Raw genomic sequence first — 10845 nt, forward strand, 5'->3', positions numbered from 1 at the left:
AACTATATTGACAAAATACACCGTGTCACATTCAAAGACAGACCTATGAATAATAATGCCCATGGTGCAGTGTTGCATCAAAGCCACACTTTTAGATAGAAAACTCTATCAATCTGTGTGGAGGCCCTGATGAAGGCCTTATTCCTATGTCCACAGTCGCCCGCAGTGCTATGGGTTAGAAACGTGGGGTCTGTGTTACTTTCAACTCTATTTGGATTTATTTCATCTGCGCTCATTCTATGGAGAGGCCTACTTCTGTTCATACAGATGATGTCACTCTGTTGAGCCGGTGTTGTCATAACGATGGGATGCTCAAGATAAGCCCACCAGGCCAAAGAACGTTTCGCGCAGTAATGTCAGGGTATAATAACGCGCGGAAGATTGTACAGCGCAAAAAACAGGCGCCATTGTATTTAGTTTGATTGTTGGCCATTGTAACATAAGGCTGAAAGTATTTAAAGCCGGATTTTCAGCCAGATGGAGCAATAATTAATTGCTTATGAAAGCCAGTACCAGCCAAAGGCTATAACAGGCTTTAGTTAAATTAAGCATCATAATTTTGGAATTTCAAACATACATTACCCCAGTTACTCCGTTTTTCTGGAGCCCTGAAACCCTTATTTTCGCTTATTTTCACAGTTATAAATAACATAATTCGATGCGCTTTTTTTTTTTTCTTTTCGTACTGGCTGACATTGAGTTGCAAAAACTATTAGTATTATTGTATGCACGCTTTCAAATGCAGAAACTTTATCCGTCCATCCACCCATTATCTATACATTCTATACTTATCCTGGGCAGGGTCACGGGGAGTGCTGGAGCCTATCCCAGCATGCATTGGGCGAGAGGCAGGAATACACCCTGGACAGGCCGCACACACACCATTCACTCACACACTCATACCTATGGGCAATTTAGAGTCTCCGGTTAGCCTACCTGCATGTCTTCGGACTGTGGGAGGAAGCTGGAGGAAACCCATGCGGACACGGGGAGAACATGCAAGCACCACGCGGAAAAGCCCAGGCTGGATTCAAACCCACGACCTTCTTGCTGTGGGGCAAGAGGCAATATATATATATTTTTGTTTTTGTTTGTTGCATGAATATAAACCCTTTATACCACTGGTCTGTGCCCTTCATATAACCAGTTGCTTTTGTGCAACACGCACTGTGAGTGTTTGTGTTGAGAAGACGCTGGTCCCGTGCATGATGGTGATTAAAATATCTTCCTGATGGTCCGTGTGTTGGCTCCTCAGAGATGTCAAGCGGTGTTGGCTCTCTCTCTCTCTCCCTCTCCTCACCGGCTGTCTTGGCAAACGCCAGAGCCAAACTGAAATCTGAACTTGCCAAACTGACTTGTCTGTCAGTTTCCGCGCGCGGAGTGGAGGCAGCCACCGGCCCCCGCGCTGCGATCCAGCTCCTGGGATTCAGCTGCTGGGATTCAGCTCCTGGGATTCAGCTCCTGCGATTCAGCTGCTGGGATTCAGCTGCTGGGATTCAGCTCCTGGGATTCAGCTTCTGGGATTCAGCTCCTGGGATTCAGCCTGTGTGATTCAGCTGCTGAAATTCAGCTTCTGTGATTCAGCTCCTGTGATTCAGCTGCTGGGATTCAGCTCCTGGGATTCAGCTCCTGCGATTCAGCTGCTGGGATTCAGCTGCTGGGATTCAGCTCCTGTGATTCAGCTCCTGGGATTCAGCTTCTGGGATTCAGCTGCTGGGATTCTGCTGCTGCTGCAATTCAGCTGCTGGGATTCAGCCACTGGGATTCAGCTGCTGGGATTCAGCTACTGCGATTCAGCTGCTGGGATTCGGCCGCTGGGATTCAGCTGCTGCGATTCAGCTTCTGGGATTCAGCCACTGGGATTCAGCTGCTGGGATTCAGCTCCTGCGATTCAGCTGCTGGGATTCAGCTCCTGCGATTCAGCTCCTGGGATTCAGCTCCTGCGATTCAGCTCCTGCGATTCAGCTCCTGCGATTCAGCTCCTGGGATTCAGCTGCTGGGATTCAGCTCCTGTGATTCAGCTGCTGGGATTCAGCTCCTGGGATTCAGCTGCTGGGATTCAGCTCCTGGGATTCAGCCTGTGTGATTCAGCTGCTGAAATTCAGCTTCTGTGATTCAGCTCCTGTGATTCAGCTGCTGGGATTCAGCTCCTGGGATTCAGCTGTTGGGATTCAGCTGCTGGGATTAACGGGTGGGGCGACCGGGATTGGCATCTCGATGAGTTTCCCGCTGACCAACTGACCGCTGGTGGAAAAACTGGTGGAAAAACTGGGAAAAAGGTCGTTTGTGTCGTCGAAAGGTGGAACGGAAACATTCCTTTCCCTCACAGGTGTTAAGACACACTCTTACACAAATGGATACACACACACACACAAACAGACAATCATACACACACACACACACACACATACAAGCATACACACACACACACACACACACACACACACACACACATACCAGCATACATACACACACACACACACACACATACAGACACACACAGACAGCCTATTTGTGGTAAACATTCCAGTCTTTTTAATTGAACGATTCTTCAAAGCATAATCTGATCACCTCCCTGCTTGTATAGGTACTTACACATTCATTTATAGAGGAAACATGCGGTGTCACTGTAGTGACCCTGTTTTGCCTCAAATCCAGCTGTGGCATTGCACAACAGAAATCACATATTTCACACATTTTATCAGCGCAACTGGGACTTTAATAGATATCAATCTGTCAAAGAATGTTTGCATTTCAGAAGGGCTGTGTGTGTGTGTGCATGTGTGTGTGTGTGTGTGTTCATGCATGTGTGCATTTGTGTGTTCGCGTGAATGTGTGTAAGTGCATGTGTATGTGTGAGTATGTGTGTGTATGTGTGAGTTTGTGTGTATGTTTGTGTAAGTGCGTGTGTGTGTATGTGTGAGTGTGTGTGCATGCGTACGTGTGCATGTGTGAGTGTGTGTGTGTGAGTGTGTGTGAATGCATTCGTACGTGTGTGTGTGAGTGTGTGTGTGTGCGTGCGTACGTGTGCATGTGTGAGTGTGTGTGTGTGAGTGTGTGTGAATGCATGCGTATGTGTGTATGTGTGAGTGCGTGTGTGCGTGCGTACGTGTGCATGTGTGAGTGCGTGTGTTAGACGTCTGCAGGAACATTCCCTGGTGCGTTGCGAGGCTGAGCTGGGCTCCAGGCCTCCGGCTGCTTGCCGTCTCCGTCCCTGCGGCAGTCTGGAGCGGAGAGCTTTCACGGGCTTAGCTGAGGTGTGGCAGACCCGGCACATCTGTCACGTGCACTTTCAGTACTGCACAGGGCCCTAAAAACACACACACACACACTTCCTGTGTAAATTTTAGCAGGCTCCTGGGTACCTTCAAAAGGGAAAGCTCAAATATTGCATCACCATATTTGCTCGCGAGCGTATTTCATTTCATGCGCGAATGCGATTGGTTTGGTTTTGCCAAGTACCACGATGTGCCATGATGTGCCAGTCAACCCCACTCCATGGCACCTTCCAATGTGCTTCATTAGTATTCTGTTATCACAAAAAATAAAGAGAATTTAAAAAACAGACAATACATTAATAATGTAAATCCTAATGGAATCCTAATGGAAACAAATGATTCTTTCTTACCTTAACCAAAAAAAAGGCTACTTCCTCTGCTATTGTAGCTACTGTGTATTATGAATTACTCATAAATAAACCATAACATGATTTATGTTGTACAGTAGGGCTTGTTAGACATGGTTGGGCTTGTAACTCGGAGGCTACGTGCTCAAGTCCTAGGTGGGGCACAGCCGTTGTACCCTTGGGCAAGGTAACTTAACCTGAATTACTTCATTGAATATCAGGCTGTATGAATGGTGGAGTATGCGCAACAACAGAGAAACCTAGGTGCGTTGCCATGGATAACGGGGTCCGCTAAGCAAAATAAATAGTTTAATTTAGTGATTAACAAGGATAAACATCTTCTGGGATGTCTTATAACGACGAGCGACTTGTCTCGGAAGAGGAGGCTGTTCCTATCAGCGTAGACTGTGGGAGGAGAATGAGGGCGGGGCCTCGAAGCTTGTCGCGCGGCAACGGCCTCTCTGGCTCCTCCCACCCCTCGGCTGACGCCCGACGAGGTCAGGGAGGGACCGACCCGACGGTGAGCGGGAGCCTCGTCCGCCGTCGCCCGACTCTCGGAGGCCCGCGCCGTGACAGCCAGCCCCCCTGCCGCGTTATGGCAGCTCGGGAAGATGGCCGCCGACCCCCCCCTCCCCCCAATCCGCCGCGTCCGTGACCGCGACCAAGTCATAGGCTTTTTCGCCGTGACAACCAGCCCCCCCGCCGCGTCATCGGGGCTCGGGAAAATGCCCCCCCCCCCCAATCCGCCGCGTCATGGCGGCTCGGGAATATGGCCGCCAACCCCCCCCCCCCCCCCCAATCCGCCGTGTCCGTGACCGCGGCCAAGTCATAGGCTTTTTTGGTTTTTTTATCTTTTCCTCTCCTCCTCTTAGCGTCTTCGGCCCCTATCAGAGCCGGGGGTAAAGGCTGCAGCTGTCAGTCAGAGCCCCAGCCAAGGCAAACGTGGCACGCCGAACCACCGTGCCACGCTGGACCGATTACCCCCCCACCCCCACCCCCGCCCCCCCCCCCCCCCAATTTGCACAGTCCTGACTGACAGGATTGGACAAGGCAGGATAAATCCACGCGATGACGTAATACATTCTGTACGCTGGTGGGCAAAACGTGCACCCGGTCGATGGCGCATTACTTATGCACAGAACGACTTTGTTAAATGGGAAAATGAAAAAAATAAAATAAAACCATGCACTATTTTATTGCATTGTCCTCCTAAGCATACATGCATCATGTTTCTGAGAAGTACTGCAGCTTCTAAATGAAGCCATGATTTGGGAATTATACATTCAAATAAAAGAAGCAAAACAACATATTACTATAATAGTGTTTATTATGATTATTATGATTATTATTATTATTTATCATTGAATAGAATTGAACAGTCTTGCAAAATTCAGTTTACTTGAATAAAACAAGGACTGTGTTTTGGGATGAGTGCTGGAACAAATCTCGACAACACCACAATATTCTCCCTCCCCCTTTGCCATACTTGACAGAAATCTTGTACGCAAAAACTTGGGAGAAGGGGTGGGGGGTGAGGGGGGGGGGCAGTGGAATCCTTCCTTGGTTTTCAAGAAGGGGACTCACACGAGTGGTTTCTCTTACATGGCCCAACAACGAAGCCTAGGATTAGTGTATGGACTTAGGTCCACCCACTAATTACAAATTACACACTTTTTTACAATTCATGGTTGACTGTTTACATGACTTTAGGCTACTCTTACAGGGCAATCTATCTTCCATGCAAAACACTGGACATGTCATCCGCTAGTAGTAACTTAGTCCGCCCTTGTCATTCTCATGGTACAGAATGGTGCAGTCTTGGCCAGTGAAATTTAATCTAATGGTACATTTTTAGAAGCGTTTCACTAATAAAATCGTTTGCTCTACTGTGCTCTTACGACTGTTGTCGTCACTGTTAATGCACAACACAGGCTGCTCAACAGTATTCTTTAAAAAAAAAAACAACCCTTCTTGAAAAATTGTGTTTGTTTACCATATTGCAAATCATAGAAAAAAACAGAGAGAAAAGCAGTGTCCCTGTGAACAGTTTGGCGAAATGCCATCTAGGCATTATACTGAAAACCCAGCTAAGTTCGTTTAAAAAAGTGAAAGTTTTCTAGCAGACTAGGACACAACCGGGCTATTTTCGGGTACAAACCTGAGCTGTATTGGGATGGACCTAGTCCATTTGTGTGAAAACGTCTCTCAGCGTAGATTTCCACCCCTCGTAGAGCTCTAGGTTCCATGTTTTGCTCACTGGGGTAAGAGATAGGGTTAAGGGGAAGGAACACAGCCACACCAGCAGTGAAAGCAGTCCTTGATTCAACCGCGAAAAGATTTTATCCTTTTTTTTTTACTGCAAAAACCGCTGGCAGGCAGACCTGCAGATATTAGACTTGTTAATGACGAGCCCTGGGATACAGCTGTGTTTTGGTCAATACAGCGTTCAGCTCGACCCCAATCAACGTCCAGGTGTTTCAGCTCATTTGCATCCAAACTTTGCGTTTCTCTGTTGGTAGTTTTTTTTTAAATTATTATTTTATTTATTAATTTCTTTTTTGTTTTTCACGTTTAAAGCTGATGTCATGATGTCAGTGGCAGACAATTTATGGCTTTAATAAGAGAATGATATGAGTAGGGAGAGCCAGCACCACGGAGGAATGTTCAGCCCGCTGCCAAATTCTTAACAATGCGTAATTGTACATGATGCATTTGGAAAACACCTTTCATTCTTTAGAATACTTCGGGATTAGTGTCTGCTGCTAGTGCAGACAATATTGCTTTTGTATTTTGGTTCATGTTTTTTTTACCGCCTCCACTGTGGTACAGATTCTTCATATGGATCTGCAGAAGGCCCGAGATGCATTCAGAGGGAAAGAGGCAGAGGAAGACGCAAGCTGGACGGAAGCAGTACACACACACACACACATACACGCGCGCGCACACACACACCTACACACATACACCTACATGCACACACACGCACACACACATGTGCACACACACCTACACACACACGCACACAAACACAGACACATACACACACACACACACCTCAAATAGGAACACAGGCTCCTCAGTGTTCCACTGAACACCTGGTTCCAAGAGAAGCAGTGTGTCACCTGCGTATGACACTGCAGGAGCTGATTCTGTCTGAGGTGTGAAGACAATCAAGGGACTCAAGGGAGCCATTGTTTCAGACGTGTGCCCGGGTACAGGAAATGATACCTGAGGAGTGAGATGGGAAAAACACTGACGTCTGTGAAGACCGAGCTGCATGTTTGCTCTCATTCTCCCATTCTAATAGGAAAGATGATGATGATGATGATGATGATGATGGTGCTTACTTCTGTTCCTGACTGTACATTTATTTCTTTCCACATTTGTTGTGAAATACATTTGGGTTTAAACTTGGATAAAACTCATTGCAAACCTCTCTTCCTTCGAGGCCGTACTCAACCAGTCCCCTAGCGTGGAGCAGTGGAGTGCTTTTGCACACTCGATGCTGACAGTTGCAGGGTTACTGGACTAATAATGCAGGCTTGTGCGTGTGAAAGCCTGTATCAACCCTTTAAGGTGTGAGATCACAAATATGCAATTAGAATGCTCTGAACATTCTAATGCTTATGTAACAATCACTGCTGGTAAGTGAAAGCAATGAAGTTCCAGAAAACTGACTAAGATTAAAAAAAAAAAAAACTCTTCAAAGGGTTGATGATGCAAATTTTGATGGCACATACGGCACAAAGCCTTCAATTGTGAAGAAAAACTGATCTGAACTGATCTGATCTAGAACAGGTCAAGAACACTCTCCAGAATGCAGGCATATGTGCGTCAAAGATTAATAAAGAGAAGACTACATACCAGCGTAACATCAGAGGGTTCATCACAAGATGCAAAGCACTGGAAAGCCTCAAGAACAGAGTGGCCAGGTTAGGCCAATGTACTTGTTAACAAGTACATTGCAAAATTCAGAAAAATATATATTTTATAGTATATAGTATATTTACGCAAATGCCTCAAAACTCATTGGACGGCGCTTCACCTTGCAGCCGGGCAATGACCCCAAATGCACTGTGTCAAAGCGTCCCAGAAGTTTTTTGGGGTGAAATAATGGAGTGTTCTTCACACTGGCCATGGACTCGTTCAAGCTGACAGAGAGGCCGCATATGCTGTCATAACAGCTGTTTACAGACGCTGGTGTGCGGAAAAGGGCATTTCTGAACACACAACATGTCAAACCTCAAAGCGGATGGGCCACAGCAGCGGATGGTCCTAATTATGTGTACCTAATAAAGTGTCGTCTGACAAACACATGCACATAATCTCTCTTTCTGTGTCTCACGTACACACACACACACACACACACACGGGCACACACACACACACACACACACACACACACACACACACAGTCATATACAGTATATATCCTCTGCCTGTGTTTCTGTCTACCTATATTATATTCCACGCTGCCAGTTTTTTCGGACAACACCCTCAGACAGTTATCTACTGTGGCAGGCCAAACCTGTTCAGTCATGTAGATCTTCACGAAGGGAGAAAAAAAAAAATGAAGAAGAAAAAAAAAACACAAAAAACAGAGTACTCTTTCTTTTAACCTCACTCAAAAAAAAAAAAAAAAAAATCCCAGGTGTTTATTATTGTAGGAATCAACTGTTAGCTTCTTCAGAAAAAAAAAAAAAACTCCCAGCATCTCCCCCCCCCCCCCGTCAGGAAGCACACCGCGTCGGTGTCGGAATGCCGGCGTCTGTCAGTCAAACGAAGGATCGCTCCGTCTCTCCGTCTCTCCGCCTGCGGGAACGTCGTCGCATTCCCCTGTCACGGCCGGCTGAAAGGAAACAGTGTTTGTTTCGTTACGCTTCACACCTCACCAGTGCAAAAAACAAAAAAACAAAAAAAAAAAAACTCAAAGAAAATCGACGGGGATTGTGGTAATTATGACTGCAGCCACCATTTTTAACACTCGAAGTGTTTACTTTATTATTATTATTATTATTATTATTATTATTCAGAACAAAGAATCATTGAAAAATAGCAAGATAAACCTATTTAACCTATTGCGATCACCTATTTAAATAAAGGATTTTTTTTTTTTTTTTTTTAACAAAGCTAAGATAACTTCGATAGGAGCGCTGATATTTTTAATTCGTTTTGTTTTGCTTCCTGTCCAAAAACACAGCCATGACCCTACAGCAGGATTAATGTCGCAGATGAGTCTTGGAGGACCAGCAGTGCCATTGTAACATTCGCAAAATCGCTGTGTAAACTGTACGACTGAATCAACCGCATAACCATAATATTCCCTCTGGGGTTTTTTTTTTTTTTTTTTTTTTTTTTTTGTAACCTAATGACAGGAAAACAGCACAAAACCCCATTGTGCGCTCGGAAGAACAGAAGTCGTATTGTGGTTAAGCTGTTTTCGATCGAGGAGACTTACTGTCGAAAGATTTAAGCTCATTTAACAATGAAGGAAACCTGCCAACAGGTATTGGGCACTGATGATTAACTAAAAAACTATGTCACCATAATGTTTTGATACGATGCACGTCATAACAGGCATGGAAATGCAGTATCCTCCCAGTTATCCGCTGAAACTATTTTAGTTTGCAGGTGAACATATACCTGAACGTCGCACACATTCCAGTACTGTCAGCAACGACTACCAGCTCATTCATTTCCGTATAGGAAAAACAAACAAAAACCCAATGGGGTTTGGACTAATTGGATGTCATTGTGGTGTCCTCCTTGTGTTTATTTCAGGTATATTCAGACTGAAAGCAGAGAGTGTTACAGACTTTGAAGGATTCAATGTTCAGAAATGGCCTTGGTAGAGAATTTAAACCAGCGAGCGAAAAGCTGGAATCTAGAGAACCAGAGGGGTGGAAATCTTAGATGAAAGACATTTTCACATAAATGATCTAGGTTAACCTCAATATGGCTAAGGTTAGCCTGGCTACGTCCCAGTCATTTTGGAAAACTTTCACTTTTCAAACAAATGTAGCTGGGTTTTCACCTAAACGCCTAGACACCCCCCGACTCACCACAAAAACGTTCACTGGGAAACTAGAGACGGGTCCAAAATTCAGAAAGTGCCACACCCAAGCATCTAAGATCCCCACCACACCTCTGGGATTCTTGTATGGGTTAAGAGTCAGCCATGGTACAGACTGCGTCAGAAGGTCTCTCCAAAACCTGTTGGCCGACCTTTTCTGCAGAACCCCACCCCTGCGGTCACTGACGTACATTAAGTGGAATACAAATTTAAAAAATGTTTTAAAAAGTTTTTTTTTTTTCTGAGCCCGTGGCCTGCAGGTCAAGACTGCATGTGAAAGGTCCTCCTCTGACTCTGGTCTGTGTGCGCTTGGCTGTAGTGTGCGGGGTTAAAAGAAGCAGCTGGTGACACCACGCTGTGGCAGGGCTCGGTTTGTGACAGAGGTTCAGTGGCGGCAGTGTAGCGCAGTGGGTAAGGAACTGGGCTTGTAACCGAAAGGTCACAGGTCCGCCGTCGTACCCTTGAGCAAGGTGCTTAACCTGCAGCGCTTCAGTACATATCCAGCTGTATAAATGGACGCAATGCACATGCTATGTAAAAAAAAGTTGTGTGAGTCGTTCTGGATAAGAGCGTCTGCAAAATGCCTGTAATGTAATGTAATGTCTATTTGACTTGTACAAACCGTGCTAGAGGCGAATGAACAGAGTTAACACTCCGCAGTGTGCAGAGTGCCGTCGGGCTGCAGTCTGTCTCACAGTTATCTGATCGTTGGCCTCGAGACCCCGGAGGAGATCGCTGGGAACTTCTGTCCCATATAAACACTTTATTAAGGGACGCTCCGCTGCGATGGGGGGGGGTGGTGGAAGCGACGGGGGGGGGGCCCACGCCGTCCCGGCGGGCCACCGTCGCCGTTCCCCAAAACCGCGCGCGTCGGGCGCTCTCTGGCCGGCGGGGGGTCTGAGGGGCGGATGAACTCATCCTCGCCCCACGCCACAGAAGACAGCGGCGGGGAGGGGGTGTTGATACTAACAATATTTACACAACTCTGCGACTCCGCGTTCCTTCGCATTAAAAAAAAAAAAAAAAAAAAAGTTTTATGGTGTTTGTCCTGAAAGAGGAAAAAAAAATTTAAAAGGGGGAAAAAGGGTTGGAATCATGAAAAAACCAAACAAAAAGCTTAAGATAAAGGCTTGCGAGTGCCCAGAGG

This window comes from Anguilla anguilla, chromosome 1, assembly GCF_013347855.1.
Source record: "Anguilla anguilla isolate fAngAng1 chromosome 1, fAngAng1.pri, whole genome shotgun sequence".
NCBI lineage: Eukaryota > Metazoa > Chordata > Actinopteri > Anguilliformes > Anguillidae > Anguilla > Anguilla anguilla.